This window comes from Chelonia mydas, chromosome 13, assembly GCF_015237465.2.
Source record: "Chelonia mydas isolate rCheMyd1 chromosome 13, rCheMyd1.pri.v2, whole genome shotgun sequence".
Lineage (NCBI taxonomy): Eukaryota > Metazoa > Chordata > Testudines > Cheloniidae > Chelonia > Chelonia mydas.
The window spans coordinates 18,782,289-18,801,262 of NC_051253.2; positions in this window are offsets into that span (position 1 = coordinate 18,782,289).

Below are 18,974 nucleotides of genomic sequence, written 5' to 3' on the forward strand. Positions count from 1 at the left end.
CTAGAAAGTCTTGTCTTGTCTTAGGCCACAGGGTCAGGAGAGCTGGGTAAATAATTTGCAGCACATAACATATTTTGAATCTTTTTGCTGTTCATCAGTTGCTGTGCACAGTTTACAACTTTCTCATGTGTATTCATTACTTGCTAAATATATTCTGTGAATAATTGTTGGGCTCTAACTCATTTTTTAACTTGCTAGTACACAAAATTTGAAATTCAAGCTGCATTAGTTACTCTTGATTGGACAGATAGGAACGGGTATGTGTTTTTATTCCCTGAATTGCTGAATTTAGGATAATGTGATCTGTGCATGCATTGCCTTTGTGGACTGAAAATTCACTTTAGACAAGTTTTCTCCCTGGGATGGTGGTATGTAAAATACAGAAGCAGCCCTTCCCCCAGGAACACCTTCCTTTATGAACACCTGATCCCTATTGCAATTCATCAACAGGGTTGCCCTCATAGAAACTTTTCCCCCAGCATTCCTTACTGGTGCTAACCCATTAAATTTGGCAGAGCCAAGTATCAGTGGCCATTTTACAACTGGATGCTGCTTGGTGCAGCTCTCTACTTTCAAGCTGGCAAGGATCCTCAACTCCTGTTATGTTTCTCCTTTCTTTCTTGTGTATAACAAAATGGTGCATTCTTCCACTGCCCACTTTTGCTTAAAATAAGGCTTCTGTGATAGTCCTAATTGTTCCCAAGAATATGTGTGGAAACAAACCAGACATGGGGTGTAAATGTCGCTGTGGCAAACTTGGTTAATAATTCAAATGAATATTCCTGCATTTCCCCCCCAAACACAGTATTTGCTCAGTTCTAATAACAAGTCAGTAGCAGAGCCAGAAAGAGAATTTGAAGTCTCCCACTTTCATGCAACCATTAGACCACCAAAGCTTTGGAATTTGGCTCAGTTTGAATGGATGCTTAGAAGATGAGACTCTGCTCCCTACACCTCTTTGGTCTGCAAGAGAGATCAAGGAATCTTGCAAGGAGAGGCTTTCTTGTTACATTTCCAGGTAGGTCAGAAACATTGGGGGAACAGCTGGTCTCCTGATGTATATGTGTGTGCAAGATTATAATTTAGAGAGGCTCCCTCATGAGGGACAGGATTGTGAATATTGGAATTTTGAGACGTGTCCTGGAAGCAGGGGTTGAGAAACACAGTGTTGCTATGTACAGCAGTTCACCACAGATGCTCTCTAGTTTGTTTTTAATAAAAGTTTTATTCCTTTCTCATTTGCTAGTTTGTTGTTTAAGGAACCCCAAGATTATTACAGTGTATCAGCCCTTTCTCTTTCTGTCTGGACTTAGGAAGTGAAGGGATACAGCAATGGAAAATAATGCATTTTGGGAACTGGGGGAGAGGGAATGTTATCCAAACATTATTCAGTTTTTGCAAAACATTAAAATTAAGCTCTGCACTTAGGGACAAATTCTGCTCCCACTTACACCAGTGTAAATCTGGACTAACTCTACCAAAGTCTATTTCTTTTAGAAGCATCTGGCCTATTACCTCCAAAATGATTCTCTCATTGGTAGCCCTCTGGCCCTTCCATTGCTTTTGGATCATTTTCATGAGGCGTTTCGCTGCCGTTTGGTTAGGCCTTTAACTTCCCTAACAGTTAAAACAGAATTAACAAGAATGTGCTGGCACGCCTTCCTGAGACTGATAATTGTGAAAATGTTGGCTGAGGGTTTATAGCCTACATTGTTCTTGGCCATCATGATTACAGTGGATTACTATAGCAAAGCTGGATTTGGCACAAGTCTCCTGAGACTTACTGCAGAGACAGGCTGGCAGGAATGTATGGCACGCCTAGGCTCCCGTGTTCTTGACTGATGTGGGAAGTGTGGCAATTCAGTGTTTTGGCCTATGAGGTTTTTTTCTCCATAATGGAGGTGGTATGCAGGTGGATTAATGTATTTGAGATCATCTCCACTTTGTGCTATGTTCTGATAAAGTTGCTTTCATGTATATATTAACTCTCTAGCCTTTTCTCATTTGGAATATTAGGATACTCCTCTATTCATAATAAAAACAGGTATAAGAGAGTGGTCTAATGGTATCTTTGGTCTAGTGAATAGGGTGCAGCCTCGTGTTTATGGCAGGAGATCTGAGTTTTACTCCTGACTCTACAACAAATCTGGCTGTGTGACCTTAAGAAGTCATGCCACCTCATGGTGCCTCAGTTTATCCACTATAAAATGGGGATTACAACTCTTACTTCAAAGGGGATTGTGAAATTGCTTGAATGCCTGAAAAGTGCTTGGAGATCCATGGCTGCAAGGAGCCATATAATACTGTGTTTCACTTCTATGGCACCTTTCATTAAAGGAACTCAGATCTCTATATACACATTTATTAAATCTGACAACAACCCTGGAAAGCAGGCTGGTAGTATCATGGTAATCATTTGACAGATGGGGAATGTAGACACAGAATGATTAAGGGATTTGCCCAAGGCCATGAAATGAGTCAGTGGCAGAGCCTGAAGAAGAACTCGGCAGTTGTGACTCCTGATTATCTGCACTCTGCGGCAAGTGTGGATGCTTTCTTCATTTAGGTGCTTACTAAACTTCTTATCCTTTGGGGGTTCACCCAGAGTGCTCCCTGGTGCTACAGTAATACAAACAGTGATAGTATTTAATAATATGCAGTTTTATATAGCAGAGGTGCACAGAAGAACATCCTGCAAGGAAGCTCTCATGGTTACAGGGTGACCTGCTCTTTAGACCCCTTTTAGTCCTCCTTGAGTGCATCTCTCAGGGGACAGGTTTTGCTACCTTCATTCCTCTGTGGGTGGAGCCACGAAGTCCTTCCACTCTCTGGGTCTCTGAGCTGCAGCTCCCTTGTTTACCACCCACATTAACACAACAGCTCCAACTGTGTGTGGGACCTGTAAGCCCTTTTCCTCCTGGAGCCTGGAGTCAGCAGCTGATCAAAGCAACTCCTTCTTCAAACAAAAGTATTTTTCTCTCACCTAACGTAAGAGAAAAGGGATAAAACAATAAAAGGCCTATATGCCTGGGTCTAACTTTATTCTTTCCCTGCAACCTTTGGGTAAGTGCCACTCAGCACAGACACACCCCAGCTCCTAGACTGGGAGTCAGGCAGCCCCGGCCCATTCTCTAAGTGTCTCCCTGTCAGAGACTCATTTCCAGCCACTGCTGCCCTCACTCATTCCCCTTCCTCTCCAATCTAGAGTCTTTAACCATTTAGTATCTCCTTTCATCCGAGGTTTGGGCCTGGGAGGAATAAACCTTGCTAATTTGGCTTGAGCTAGGCAGTTAACAGCTCCTCCATTGTTTCCTTCAGAGCCCTTGGTGTTCTCTGGTGGTACCTTATCTTTTTCATTGTATTGTTTCTTGATTATTTTGTTTTTTTCAAACAGCCTCCTTTGATTTTACTCCATGAAGACAGACAGGCTTATATCATGCAGGTTAACTGAGGAACATATGATCTCCATTAAAAAAAAAAAAGCTCTCTCATTCACTACACAAGGGAACAGGTTTCTCAGTGGATACGTAGGCAGAATCTTGTAACTAATCTCTGATGTCAATAAGGAGGCTAATCTGGTCAACATTCCCATATTGCTTCCTGTTACAGAGACAGTGGGGTTTGGTATAATGAGTCTCAAAAAGTGAAGAATGATGTGATCCCAGCCTCCCTCACCCCAGAGAGAGTGAATGTGTCATTTCTGAAAAGAGTCCCAAGCCTCGTCCTCGAGATTGCTTAGAAAACTTCAACCATAGGTTTTTAGTAAATTAAACTGCACAAAGAAAAGTGTAGGAATTAAGTGGTCTAGAACAGTGGACTCCAAACTGGGGTGCACGAGATGATGCCGGGGGTGCGCGGCAGCAGTAGCGCTGCCGGACGGCACTCCACCATTTTTTTTTTCCTTCGGCGGCAGCTCTGCACGTCCATGGCTGGTGTTCCCCTCCGGCGGCCTGCCTGTGGTAAGACTTCCATTCTTCTTCCATTGGTGGCACGCCTGCAGCTGGTCTTCCGGTCTTCTTCCGTCGGCAACGCGTCTGCGGCAGGTCACCCTGGGGGTGCGCGAGCCAAAAAGTTTGGAGACCACTGATCTAGAATGCCAGCATGAGGCACCACTTTCATGTTGTGAGTCATGCAAAGGTCATTGTTCACCCATGTAGTAAGGACGTCAGGTTTGAAATGCCTCAGGCCACCTGGAAAAGAACATATGTGACAAGAGTCAGGTATTAAGCTCACACATGTACCTTTATGTGTCTGTATGTACCTTTGTGTCTTGGAGAGTGCTTGGCTGTGCTGATGCACACAGACACAGTAATAAAGTGTTCAGACTATGTGACAATATAATATATGTGCAGCTTCTGACTTTGAAGCTGATTTGCACAGGATTCACATCAAATCTGATTTGTGCTTTTTGATTTAGATATTTTTGCAGCTTTGTGATGGATAAAGAAGGCTGAACAGGTTTTCTGTCTTTAAGATTTTTTTTTTCTGTCTTGGTATTTCTAAGGTAAAATACAATGGCAAGTCTGGTCCTTCCTGGTCTTGCTGGAGGAGTCTTAGGAATCTCTGCGCAAGTTTGCTGTGAGCTCCTGTGCCTTATCTGAATGGACAGGGGTATTGAATCTGTAACGAAGTCCTTTTTCCACTGGTCACTGGAGTTACATAAAAAGAACAAGGAGTACTTGTGGTACCTTAGAGACTACAAATTTATTTGAGCATAAGCTTTCCTGGGCTAAAACCCACTTCATCGGATGCATGCAGTGGAAAATACAGTAGGAAGATATAGACATACACAGAGAACATGAAAAAATGGGTGTTAACATAAACAAAATTCAGAGTTTTCAAATTCTGAACAAAGGTCAGGCCTTCTCTGCGCTACCCTTCATCCCCCAAAACCTTCCCACCATTCGCTACTGCCAGTATACCTCCACTGTGGATGCAATAGTTGCTATGGTAGTGTGGAATGACTGCCACTGGCTGCCTACCTTCTGGATAACCCTTGTATCATCTAGATCTATTGTGATCTCTTCCATTGGCCCAGGATTGCACAGGGTTAGAATACCAATGGCTGGTTTACAATAGCACTTTAACTGTTGCTAGCATTCACTGGTGAGGAATGTTAAGAAAAACAGTCTAAGGAAGAGACAGCATCCTCAACTCATTCTTGAGCCCAGTGCAGAGTTTAAGGAGGTGCAAACTATGCCTCCCCTATCATGGAGTTGCTGGGAGCTAGGTCAGCTCCTGGTGCAGGTTAGAGCCCTGAGTGGGCTGTGCCAGTTCTGCACAGAGTAGTGAGAGGGACTTGTAGCTATTTTGTAGCCTCTTTGCATTGGCTTAGCCATTGCAAAGTGGTCATAGGGCAATGAAGAATTTGACCTATCCTTAGCTGTTCAGCTTCCAGTTTTTTGACTCCTATGATGCCAGAGTTTCTCTAGTTTTCTTCTAATTTTCTAGGGTAGATAACATCTACATTTCCAGTTAAAATCCTGGCAGAGAGGAAAAAAGCTTTAATATTTCCCCAGAGCTTTCAGCTGCCTTTATCTGTGCTAAGAAGCACAATAAATAAATATATGGCACAAGCCTAATTTTTCAGCCTTTGCTAGTCATCTTTTAAGGTATTTAGCTGTAATATATTTATTGATGATGCTCTCCTCATCTGAAAGGAACGTCTGCAGTGTTTGACTTAGTCAATGAAGGAGTAAAGGCAGGGTTGAGGGGAGTAGAAAGAATTCAGACTAGAGCCAAGGTAGTTTCATTTCTGGCTCCAAATCACATTTTCCAACCCCTTCTATAGGAGGGACTCTGCCAGTCCTCATTTAACTTCTGAAGTTATTGTGTGTAACACCTGAAATAAAGAGGCTGCTTTGTTTGTAAGTAGCGAGTCAAGTTTAGAATTACGGCATATAAGAGCCAATGGAAATTTTGTAGGTGCTACATTTGGCTCCAGAGCTGCCATTTCCCAACACAGTGGAATATTTCACCCCCATCCAGTGGGTCATGGCAAAGCACGAATGAAGGTGTTAATGAAGAACCCAAAGTCAACAGACTTGTCCCTGATTACGGAGCTGACTCAGCTTTCTAGGAACTTAGGGCTGGATTTGCTAAAGGGATGAAGTTAGAAAAATATTTTTCATTTTTTGAATGTCACACATTTTGCGGGTTTCAGAGTAGCAGCCGTGTTAGTCTGTATTCGCAAAAAGAAAAGGAGTACTTGTGGCACCTTAGAGACTAACCAATTTATTTGAGCATAAGCTTTTGTGACCTACAGCTCACTTCATCGGATGCTGAAGTGAGCTGTAGCTCACGAGAGCTTATGCTCAGATAAATTGGTTAGTCTCTAAGGTGCCACAAGTACTCCTTTTCTTTTTACAAATTTTGCAAGCGCCATCCATTCCTGTCAGAGATGATTCAGTAGTGCTGCTGCTGAATAGTAAAATGAATAGTTATAACAACAGTTATTGACTGAATTGCTATGGGTTCTGAACACAGTGAAACTGTTGTGTAGGGAGGGAGTGAGGCAGGAGGAACCAATGAGCTTGTGCAAGATTTATGGGTCACCTATGTATCACAGAGCACAAATCAATGTAGTGAAATTCTGACTCCATTGAAGTCAGTGCAAAATTCCCATTGACTTCAATGAAGCCAGGATTTCACTGTGTTTTCCTATGCCCCAGGATATATTTGTAGGTACAGCATGGGAAGGGGATCTACAACTACAAGGATCCACCAGCTATCCTCTTATGTAAAAACTCTATTCAATTTAATAGGGTTAAACTAATTGAGCTCTATAGATAATGAATAGGTTTATGTAGAAATTACTCTAAATATCTTTGAGAAAGAGATTCTTCAGAATTCTCTATTAAATTTTCATTTTCTATTATTATATGCTATAGGGTATTTCCATCAGGAATATCCCTGGTGGTGCATGGCATTGCAGACCCAGGGGCTAGAGCAGCTTTGAGGCTGCATTAATACCCCATTGAGCACTTCTGCTTCCTGGGAGGGCTGAGAGATTCCTTTCTCTTGTACCCTACAGAGAAGCTTGGTTTACAGCCCACTCACTCGTGCTGTGCAAAGGACAAGGATTTCCTCCCCTAAATTAAAAGAAATGTTTGAGTCTGTAAGCAGAGTCAGGATGAGCTCTACCCTGACATCTGGTGGCGAGTCATGGTGGGTTGTGGAAAAGAACTTCAGGGGCTGATCTCATTTGCATAGGCACACCCACCCTTCCTAAGTGGTCACTTTGGCTGCTGTAGGAGCCCCAGTTTCTCTGTTATTGGGGCAGGAATAAACTATTATCCTGATTATGTGAATCAAGGACAGTGGAACTGTACTTGGCCTTTTGTTATGGTGGAGGGACTTACCATCAACTAAGCAGCACTCGCTAGGCAAGGGTCATGGGTTCCAAAACCCAGTGAATAGAGAGAGGCTGGGGACAGGTATTAATACTTAGTGGTATGGACCTCTTGGTCAGGGCCTTACATGCTAATTGCACTTCCTCCTCTTTCTACTGTGGAATATCAGAGCTAATTTTGATTCCATTAGGAGTCTAGTTACAGGCTGCTGAGCTGAATTCGCTTTGGGCTAATGGGGTACCAGCGCTGAGGCTCCCCTACTACAAGCTGAAATCACTGAGTGTTGTGTTAAGTAGTGGGGGAGCCTGAAGATATATTGCGGAGCAGTTTGCGGGACAGCTGGCAGAGCAGAGCGGCTCTTGGAGCAGAGCCATTTGCAGGACGGCTGGCAGAGCAGAGTGGCTGGTGGAGCAGAGCAGTTCGTTGGATGCCTGGAGCAGCTCATGGGGGCAGCTGGCAGAGCGGAGTGATTCGTCGCACGGCTGGTGAAGTGGAGCGGAGCAGAGCCCCATGGAGAGGTGGGGCAATCAGCTTTGGACCACGTAAGGTTCCCCTTAACCTTTCCCCCCTCCATCTCCACCCAGGTTGGGAGGTAAAACTCTGCAGATAAACTTTTGAACTCTGGGGCTGCCCTGACCAGGGACAGAGACTTTTGGGTTGTTGGACTTTTGGGACTTTGGGTGATTTTGGGTTGGTGGACTCAAAAACCAAAGGGAAAGGACACGCCCCAATTTGCTTGGGGTGGGGTTTTTGCTCATGGGTTGTGTTATGACTCCTGTTGGTGGTGTTTCCCCAACAATATGCCACATTGTTTCTCTCTGTTATTAAAAGGCTTTTGCTACACTCAGACTCTGTGCTTGGGAGATGGGAAGTATTGCTTCTTGGAGGCACCCAGAGGGGGTGGTATATATTTGTCCCAGGTCACTGGGTGGGGCTCGAGCCAGTTTTGCATTGTGTTATTGGAATGGAACCCCTAGATACTGAATCTGGCCCTTGTTGCTGCCAACTCTGACGGGCAGAATGGTTACAAGTCCATAAACGTTACATTGATGCTGTATGTGGGGCAATACATGGGACACATAGTATACACCAATTATTTATGAATATAGAAAACTTTACTATTGAATATCATTAAAACTGATAATTTCATATTGACCTGGAAACTATAATGTCTAAGGTCCTGCTCCCACAAAAGTCAGTAAACAAAACCCCCATTGACAAACAGTGCGGGATCAGGCCCTACAATCACCATTTGTTTGCTAAATTCAAATAAATCACTCTGTCTTTTCTTGATTATCTCTTGTTTAACTCCTGCCCTTCGTCCTGTACCAGTTCTCTACACAGCAAGGACGCCTACTCTCATGCACTAGAAAGCAGATAAAGAACGAGAAAGCCAACTAACCAGGAGGTTTTGGAATGAGCAGCTGGCCTAAATCTTAGAAATCAGGGGTCCGATCCTATAAGATGCTGAGTGGTTTCAACTCCAGTTGACTCCAGCAGGTGTTGAGGGGATTCAGTATTGGCCACTGCTTGCTGTGTGATCTTGGGTGAGTCGCTCCACCTCTTAGTTCCTTAGCTTCTCCCTCTTAGGATATGTCTACATCGCAATTAGACACCCACGGCTGGCCTGTGGCAACTGACTGAGACTTGCAGGGCTTGGGCTAAGGGGTTGTTTAATTGCAGTATAGACATTTGGGCTCTGGCTGCAGCCCAAGCTCTGGGACCCTCCTACCTTCACCTTGCAGGGTCCTAGTGCCCAGGCTCCAGCCCAAACAGCTACACGGCAATTAAACAGCCCTACACCCCAAGCACTCCGAGCCTGAGTCGGTTGGCATGGGCCAGCTGTGGGTTTTTAATTGCCGTGTAGACATACTCTTAAACACAGTATTACAGGGAAAGCAGAAGGCTTCTAAATTTTAAGCAAATAAAATAAATAAATCCTTTACTGTTGCTGATGCAATTTGAAGTCATCATGCAAATCCTGATGTGTTAGTGCAAAGCATTATGGTTATTCTGATTGTGAGCTTTATATTCTTGCTGGGATTATGAAGAGGTGCTCTCTGATGCTGGTATTCTGCATGGACAGGAGGACTCAATTTTTTTAATGGGCTACATACTGTTTTGATGATGCTTTTGACACACACATGTCTGAGGGCAGAATTTATACCTAAACAAAGGAGTCAGTGGAAGTGGCAAAGGGTTTGCGCTACTAGCCAGATTCTGATCTGATGTACACCAGTATAAATCCAACCCCACTGATTTCCATCCAGATTGATGAGTAATACTGTGTTTACGCTGTTGTGAGATCACAATCTGGCCTGTAGGTCTAAAATCCTTCTACAGCATTATGCAGAAAGTAATTGTGACAGGAACATTTCCCAGCATGGAATGAAGAAAACTCGCCCATGGACTCTTTTTAAGCAACCCACTGTAGTAATAAAGTGAAAGAATTGTGTTCATATCTGAATTCCTGAGAATTCTTTCTGAAAATAGGAAAAGGGTTTTATCTAGTAATTCCCTAATAACCACAACAATTAATAAATGGTTAATACTATAATTATATGATTTCCACCTTAAGGGCTCCCTCATATTGTTCCATGGGGAGCAAGTCTTTGAATCCCCCAGTTCACTCTCACTCTGATAATACTGTGTAGTTGCTGTAACTTTTACATATTCTTGATGCTCTGACCTCAACATCAGTGAGGAGTTTTCCTTCAATGGCTCCTTCCCCGCCCTTGGTAGCCATCTGCCACGGTGGGTGACCGCAATGTGAAGGTAAAGCCTCACTTTGACATGAACAATGATGAATAGTTTCTATCCTGAAATCTAATCCCTGAAATTGATTGCATAGTCACAGTAAATCCATTACTGAAGCAACCCTCCCTACAAATACCACGTTTCAAATAATTTATTTTAGAATAAAAGGCTTTTTAAAGTATCAGATGAAACTAAAGCTAGTTCTTTGATAGCTGTAAATACTGGAAGTCCTGCTTCAGAGGGAAGCGTCACCTCTTTCTTGGAAACAAAATTGTATTTTAATGCAGATAATAGAAATTAGAGATTGGGGGGGTGGGGGGAACTATTAGTTAGATGTATCTGTCTGTTTGGGGATAACCAATCCTCCAATTTTTAAAACTCCCCATTGATGTCACGTTATTCATGTACTACATATTGGCAAAGCCTGGAACATTAGACTCTTCTATAGCAGCAGAAACACATAGATGCAACAAAAGTATACAGTGAACCTTGTCTTTATCCAAGATTGGTTAGGTTGCAGCTGGAGTACTAGGTATAAAACTAGGCATCATAGTATAGATCAGAGGTGGCTAAACCACAGCCCGTGAGCTACATGAAGCTCTTTTACAGTTAAAGTGTGGCTCTTGGAACCCCCTCCCTCCATTCTCCACATACCAGACTGTTTTGGGGAGCTCGGGGCTTATGCCCTGTGGCAGGGTGGTGGGGCTAAGGGCTTCTGCCCAGCAGGGAGGGGGGTCTCAGCGCTTCAGCCACACAGGTGGCACCTGCTGGGTCTTTTGACTTCAGCAGGAGCGAGGCTGAAGCCCTGAGACCACCATCCCTCACCCCGCATGGCAGAAGATCCTAGCTCCCCTAACCCACCGCACGGCTGAAGCCCCAAGCCTGAGTAGGCATGCTCTGGCTCTCAACCCTCTGAAGATTGTAGTATGCATCTCGGGGCGGGGGGGTCAGTAAGTTTGGCCATCCCTGCTGCAGATGATATAGGGGGAAATAAAAGGCTGTACTACACGGAGGAGATTCTGTTCTCATTAGATAGCAAAGATAAGACAAAAAATAAATATTAATTATAACAAGAAAAAACAATGTAAGTAGGAGGAATATTCTCAGGGGGAGACTGACTAGGGAAGAGAAACTTTGGGAAGAGGTGGTGGGACATAACATTTGACATTTTGAGGTCTGCGTGGCATGGTGGGTCCCGGTTAGAAATGACCTAGTAGTGACATTAGTAAATTCTTTGGGGCAGGGACTGTCTTGTCCTGTGTTTGTACAGCACCTAGCACAATGGGGTCCTAGTTCCAGACTGGAGTCCTTAGGCATGATGATAACACACACAAATAACAATTAATACGATTAATTAGTCCCGCAGAAAGAAAAAATGCCCTGTGTAGCTGGAGCAATCTCTGAGTCATCATCATCCTCTGTCATTATAACCAAGTTCTAACCTTTCAACAAGGTTAGTGGTACCCTCTAGCTTTATTGATGTTTTCCCATAACAGTAACCATTTCAAAACTTGGAGTCTGGTATCTCTCTTGGCAAACATAGTCACAAAGACCCTGCTCCTGCTCCCGCTGAAGTAAATGGCAAAGCTCTGATTTTGAGGAGGAGTCCTTATTCACAAGATCAGTCCCATGAAGCCTAGACTCACCTACCTGTTTCTCTTAAGGTATGTCTACACTACGAAATTAGGTCGATTTTTATAGAAGTCGATTTTTAGAAATTGATTTTATACAGTCGATTGCGTATGTCCACACTAAAGCGCATTAAGTTGGTGGAGTGTGTCCTCACCACCGTGGCTAGCATCGACTTAGGGAGAGGTGCACTGTGGGTAGCTAACCCACAGTTCCCGCAGTCTCCGCCACCCATTAGAATTCTGGGTTAAGCTCCCAATGACTGATGAGGCAAAAACATTGTCACGGGTGGTTTTGGGTATATGCCATCAGTCGCCCCTCCCTCCGTGAAAGCAATGGCAGACAATCATTTTGCGCCTTTTTTCTGTGCAGATGTCATACCACAGCAACCATGGAGCCTGCTCAGCTCAGCTCACCATCACTGTAGCTGTTGTGTCCTGGGTGCTGCTGTCAGCAGACGGTGCAGTAGGACTGCTAACCGTCGTCCTCCACTGCTTCTGCTGCAACTCTGCTCTCCTTCCCTTGTAAATGAGCTCAGTCTCAATAGCAAATTTCTTCATGTTGTTGTCATCCACTGCTTCTGCTGCAACTCTGCTCTCCTGGTGCCATGAATCCACCTTGCAGGTCCTTTCATCGTTCAGTATAAATATCTATTATCATGGCATCCGTCATCATCCACCACTTCAGCTGCAACTCTGCTCCTCCTGCAGATGCCATACCGCAGCAAGCATGGAGCTCACTCAGCTCACTCCTGTGGTTGTGAGCATTGTAAACACCTTGTGCATTATCCTGCAGCATGTGCAGAACCTGCAAAAGCAGGCGAGGAGGCCACAACAGTGCGATCACGATAGTGATGAGGACATGGACACAGACTTCTCTCAAAGCATGGGCCTTGGCAATTTGGACATCATGGTGGTAATGGGGCAGGTTCCTGCTGTGGAACACCGATTCTGGGCCCGGGAAACAAGCACAGACTGGTGGGACCGCATAGTGTTGTGGGTCTGGGATGATTCCCAGTGGCTGCGAAACTTTCGCATGCATAAGGGCACTTTCATGGAACTTTGTGACTTGCTTTCCCCTGCCCTGAAGCGCAAGAATACCAAGATGAGAGCAGTCCTCACAGTTCAGAAGCGAGTGGCGATAGCCCTCTGGAAGCTTGCAACGCCAGACAGTTACCAGTCAGTTGGGAATCAATTTGGAGTAAGTAAATATACTGTGGGGGCTGCTGTGATCCAAGCAGCCAACGCAATCATTGAGCTGCTGCTATCAAGGGTAGTGACTTCGGGAAATGTGCAGGTCATAGTGAATGGCTTTGCTGCAATGGGGTTCCCTAATGGTGGTGGGGCAATAGACAGAACACATATCCCTATCTTGGGACCGGACCACCTTGGCAGCCAGTACTTAAACCGCAAGGGGTACTTTTCAATGGTGCTGCAAGCACTAGTGGATCACAAGGGACTGTTTCACAGACATCAGTGTGGGATGGCCGGGAAAGGTGCATGACGCCCGCATCTTCAGGAACAGCTGCAGGAAGGAACTTACTTCCCAGACCAGAAAATTACCGTTGGGGATGTTGAAATGCCTATAGTTATCCTTGGGGACCCAGCCTACCCCTTAATGCCATGGCTCATGAAGCCATACACAGGCACCCTGGACAGTAGTAAGGAGCAGTTCAACTATAAGCTAAGCAAGTGCAGAATGGTGGTAGAATGTGCATTTGGACGTTTAAAAGCTCGCTGGCGCAGTTTACTGACTAGGTTAGACCTCAGCGAAACCAATATTCCCATTGTTATTGCTGCTTGCTGTGTGCTCCACAATATCTGTGAGAGGAAGGGGGAGACATTTATGGTGGGGTGGGAGGTTGAGGCAAATCACTTGGTGGCCGATTACGTGCAGCCTGACACCAGGGCGATTAGAAGAGCACAGCTGGGCACCCTGCACATCAGAGAAGCTTTGAAAACCAGTTTCATGACTGGCCAGGCTACGGTGTGACAGTTCTGTTTGTTTCTCCTTGATGAAAACCCGCCCCCTTGGTTGACTCTACTTCCCTGTAAGCCAACCGACCTCCCCCCTTCAATCACCGCTTTCAGAGGCAATAAAGTCATTATTGTTTCAAAATCATGCATTCTTTATTAATTCATCACACAAATAGGGGGGAAACTCACAAGGTAGCCCGGGAGGGGTGGGTGAGGAAGGAAGCACCGGGTGGGGTCGTGGATGAGGGGAGGAGGGAAGGACAAGGCCACACTACAGTTCAAAACTTATTGAATGCCAGCCTTCTGTTGCTTGGGCAATCCTCTGGGGTTGAGTGGCTGGGTGGCCGTAGCCTCCCCCCCCCCCCCCCCGCCCGCCCCAATATGTTCTTGGGTGTCTGGGTGAGGAGGATATGGAACTTGGGAAGAGGGCAGGTGGTTACACAGGAGCTGCAGCGGCTGTCTGTGCTCCTGCTGCCTTTCCTGCAGCTCCACCAGATGCCTGAGCATGTCAGTTTGCTCCCCCATTAGCTTCAGCATTGCATCCTGCCTCCTCTCATTGTGCTCGTCCCTCCTCTCATCGCGTTCATTTAACGCTTTGCTGGATTCTGCCATTGTTTGCCTCCACACATTCTGCTGAGCTCTTTCAGTGCGGGAGGACTGCATGAGCTCTGAGAACATGTCATCGCGAGTGCGTTTTTTTTTTTTTTTTTTTGCCTTCTAATCTGTGCTAGCCTCTGGGATGGAGATGATAGGGGGAGCATAGAAACATTTGCAGCTGTGGGAGGGGAAAAAAGGGAGAGTAGTATTTAAAAAGATACATTTTAGAGAACAAAGGGAGGACTATTTCACACTGAATCAAGCGATTCACATTACATAGCACATGTGCTTTTGGTACAAGGTTGCATTTTGCCTCTTATATTGAGTGTCTGCCGGTTTGGTGTGAGACATCACACATGCTCAGCTGGGCAACAGATAGAGTGCTCAGTGTCTATTGGGCATTGCTGAAGGTAAGAGTGAGGTCACTCTCTTTATTTTGTGGATCATTTCCCTTGAAATGATATTAACATAATTAGTTTTTCACTGACCTTTCTCTGATATAATGTTTGCCCACCTCCTAGCTGGGGATGAATTGAGAATTTGTGGGGCTTTGTGTCTTTTCCTATAGGTGTGTGTCTTACTTGAGATAACGAAATAGCTTGAAGGGAATAGCAGCTCACCATATCTTTCTCATGCACACACAAATTTGTATCGATGATCATAAATTCTGGCACAAAATAGATTCACAAATTACTGAAAATGTGTGCAGATATTTGTGAGATTCTGGTTAGAGCATCATTTGTAACAATAAGCTTTTGGTTATGACAAGATGCATTAACCTAGTGTTATATTAGTTGTATAACCACAGCTATTAATTTCTTCAATGGTAAGATGCTATATTGCATTCTTCTTCTAGTTAGAACAGCATTGATCTGTTGTAAATGATCAGTGTGATTTTAAAGGCTAGTGAAGGATTATGTATTCCCCATGTGATGCCCAGGAGCTATCAGGAATAACAAGTAATTGGAGCTTGTTTTAGGAAGTCTGAAAGTTAAAATGCAAGGAAGGGATATAGTCACATACTTAATAAACATGTAAAATTTTATCCTCCAACTTCTGCCTGTTTACAATACAAATAAAATGAGCTGGCCTGGGTGTGAAATTCCTGGCATTTTTACATCAATTTAACCCTGGAAAAGCCTAATCCTGGTTTAATGGTCTTTTAATAGAAGTGGTCAGTAGTTTGGTAAATGTTTAAGTGACAGGTTGACAGACATGGAGTTAACACTTTAATCTTGGCTGCAGGCCAAATGGCTACCCAAGCGGGTTTCCTTTAAACCTGAGAGTGGAGCATTTATTTCCAAGTCAGCCTCAGGTTAGAGGTGAAGCCTCAGGGAACACGAAGTTTGCTTTGAATGTTTCAAGGTGGGAAATGGCAGTGGCACTGGTTTCTCAAGGGGGTTGGCGGGTGAAGCTTCTCTATAGATATAGTATTTAATAGATAATATCCTTTCAATAGGATTTTTGAAGTCATCTAATATAATTTAATAGAGAAGAATCCTATAGGCTGATGTAAACATTCTATAGAAATGTTATCTTTGTTAAATTCTATGGGAGTTTTTGCTACCAATATCGAGACATTCCAAATCCAAAATATTCATCAGAATAAATATTTATTATACATACTTTAGCTAATATGTCCATTTCAAAGGCATCTGGATATGTCTCACACAAAATCAAATAATCACTGGACAAAGGCTTGGCTGGAAAGCTGATTCCTACTGAGAACCCAAACACGTAGGCCTTCAGCTATCAGACACACCGTCTCTAGGTGTAAGTCTGAGAGAGCCTGCCCAGCAGCTCTCAAGATTGCACATCTAGGGGGCTGTCAATGAATATGCTTCCAGTGATGCATGGAGGGGTGGTCTCTAAGGAAGCCAGGTCCCAAATTGTACAAAGCTTTAAAGAATGAAACCAACCCCTCAGATTACACTTGGAAGTAAATGGGATGCCAGTGCAGTGCACACAACACTAGCATCATGTGCTCACACTGATCTACTCCACTGCCACAGCAGACAGCTGTATACTGACTAGCTGAAGCTCTAAAATGTTCTGCAGGAGTAGCTGCAGCACTATAGGAATGATCCAGATGTCAGAAGCATGGGTAACTATAGTTAGCTTGCAGGGGTGAAAGTAAGGCGGTACGGGCCGGTACGGCAAACCGGTCAAAAGTGGCCGCCGGTACCGGCCGGTACCGCTGACTTTAAAGTGCTGCCGAGACCCTGCTTAAAGCACTGCTGCTGATGAGGGGCGAGGGGGGTAAAAGGAGCAGCTACCTCGGGGCCGGCGATTTAAAAGGACCCGGGGCCCAGACCCAGGCCCTTTAAATTGCCACTGGAGCCCTGGGCAGTGTGGGCAGGCTGTCTGGGGGACGCTGACCTCCCCCAGCCCTGCCCCTTTGCGAGGGGGGGGAAGCTGCACCCTTCCCCCCCCGCGTACTGGTAAGAGAGAAATTTTACTTTCACCCATGTTAGGTTGGCATCAGCAAGGAAAGGCCACAATCAGCCTTCTAACTGCTGTTGGAAAAGTTTGCCGTCCATAGTTCTTATGTTGAAAAGTAACCAGGTGTCTATAACATTTATTTATATTGCTACTGGCACATCTCATGGTCCTTTAAGCCTTGTATATGCCATCATTTGATTTAATGCATTTCTTATGCCAATAGTTCTCTGAAAAGGAGTGAAATGGTTTCTTTAATGTTCCAGGATATGCTCTGTTTAGCTCGAAGTTTTAATTTTATGGGAACAGTCTCTCTACTCTTTTTTGGGGGGGGAGGGGGTAGCAGATTCATTACTTGCTACTTACTTGAAAAGCAGTGAATTGGTTTGAACAGACGGCTTGAATATATTTTAACCACTGAAAGAAACTTTATATTTTTCAAATGTATACACCACATATTTAGCCGTGCTGTATTTTTTCCCTTCAGATTGGACTTTGTCCTGCTAAGACATTTTGTTTGAAAAACTGTGTGTGTGTGTGTGTAGTAAGTTTATTCAGTTTGGAATGACTTATTCACAAGGGAATACATTAAAAAAATTCTCTACCAGTGATTGACAGTTGCACTCAGACGATGAGGATTATGGGAGATCAATGAGGATTATCTCATTTACTTTCATTAACCCTTGAATTTATTTTACCGGTTTTCTTCCAAATGCCAATCACTTGAATGTTAACAGTTTCCTTTAACAGTCAATTTTGCTGCCAAAATCAAAGCAATTTAAAAAAAAAACATTTTTTAGTGTCCCAAACTGGTTAGAGATAAACAGAGACCTTTTAATTTAAATGTCCTTGTGCATTAATATTTCTGCTGTGCTAAAAAAAAATCTGTTTTGGAATTAACCCATTTTACCTAATTAACGCTAATCTACTCAGATTATATAAATACACTAATACTTTGAACTTCCATAGCGGCTTTCTTTCTAGGATCTCACAACTCCTTTGTAAAGGAGATAAGAATAAAATGCAACCGCAAATGTCAAGCATTTCCCCCTATCATTTGCAATTTATAACTACCTATTTAGCTAGCTACCTGTATCCTGGAACTCCATCTTATTACAAACTTTTAAAAAATCAAATTAATAATAATATAAAAATATTCAAACTAATTTCCTGCTGGTGAAAGATACCGGATGGGCAGCCCTGGAGAAGCACAGACCACATAAAACACTAGTCGATGAGGTACAATCTCCTCCCATGCTGTCTACCAATGTGCCTATGACCTGAAGGGAGTCAGGGGTTAAGTGGGAAGTACAATTTCCATGGCCTGTTGAAGTCTTTGGCCATTTTGCTGAAGTTGCTTACAGGTTCTAATTTGTACCAATGTGATGGCAGTTTTTCTGATGTGGACATCTGTCCTATGTGCACAAGACTGAGACACTCAGATAATCTTGTATGGGCCAGGAAATAGCTATCCAATGGTAAAACATCTGACAGTTTTCAAACTGTGTTACTAGAAGTTTGGAGACGTAGCTGTTTTTCCATTTAGAGTCTTATTTGCAGGACAGTTTTTTGTTCAAACCTGCAGTGTTGCAGATTTGTGAAAATCATTCTGATCCCAAACATGTGACTTATTAAACTCTTCCTTTTCCTTCTCCAAAAAACAAACAACAAAATAGAGACAGCATGTGAAATCTGAAATTTCCTGGTATCGTGGATTAACTGAGTTCCTTTGCTGATGATTTTGTACCACCACTGCATATGTGGCTGAATATTACATGAACAATACTAATAACAAAACCTCCAGAGAAAGCTACTTAACACTAGTTGTGCTCCTGTGAGACTATTCTGTGGGAACATCCAAATTCTGAAGACTTGGAACTAAATATAAAATGGATATGTAGATTCACCTAGGCTAGAAGCTTCTGGACTAAACAGCTAGATATGATTTTGGTCTGCTCACATTGCAAATCTATCTAGTGGATTTCAAATCTTATGTTATCCATTTGCAGATTACAACTGAAATATACGCTTTGATGTGAGTAGACATATGCAAAATTATAAAATGCTCCACCAGCAAAATTGCTTTGCCACTCAAGGCCCAGTTTATGAACTTCATTTGTTTAAATGAGCACTTTAAAAAAATATTTTCTACTGAAGTAAGCATAAGTGCGCAAATTTTGATGCATACATTTACATAGTTCAAAAATGATAAAATAAATATAGA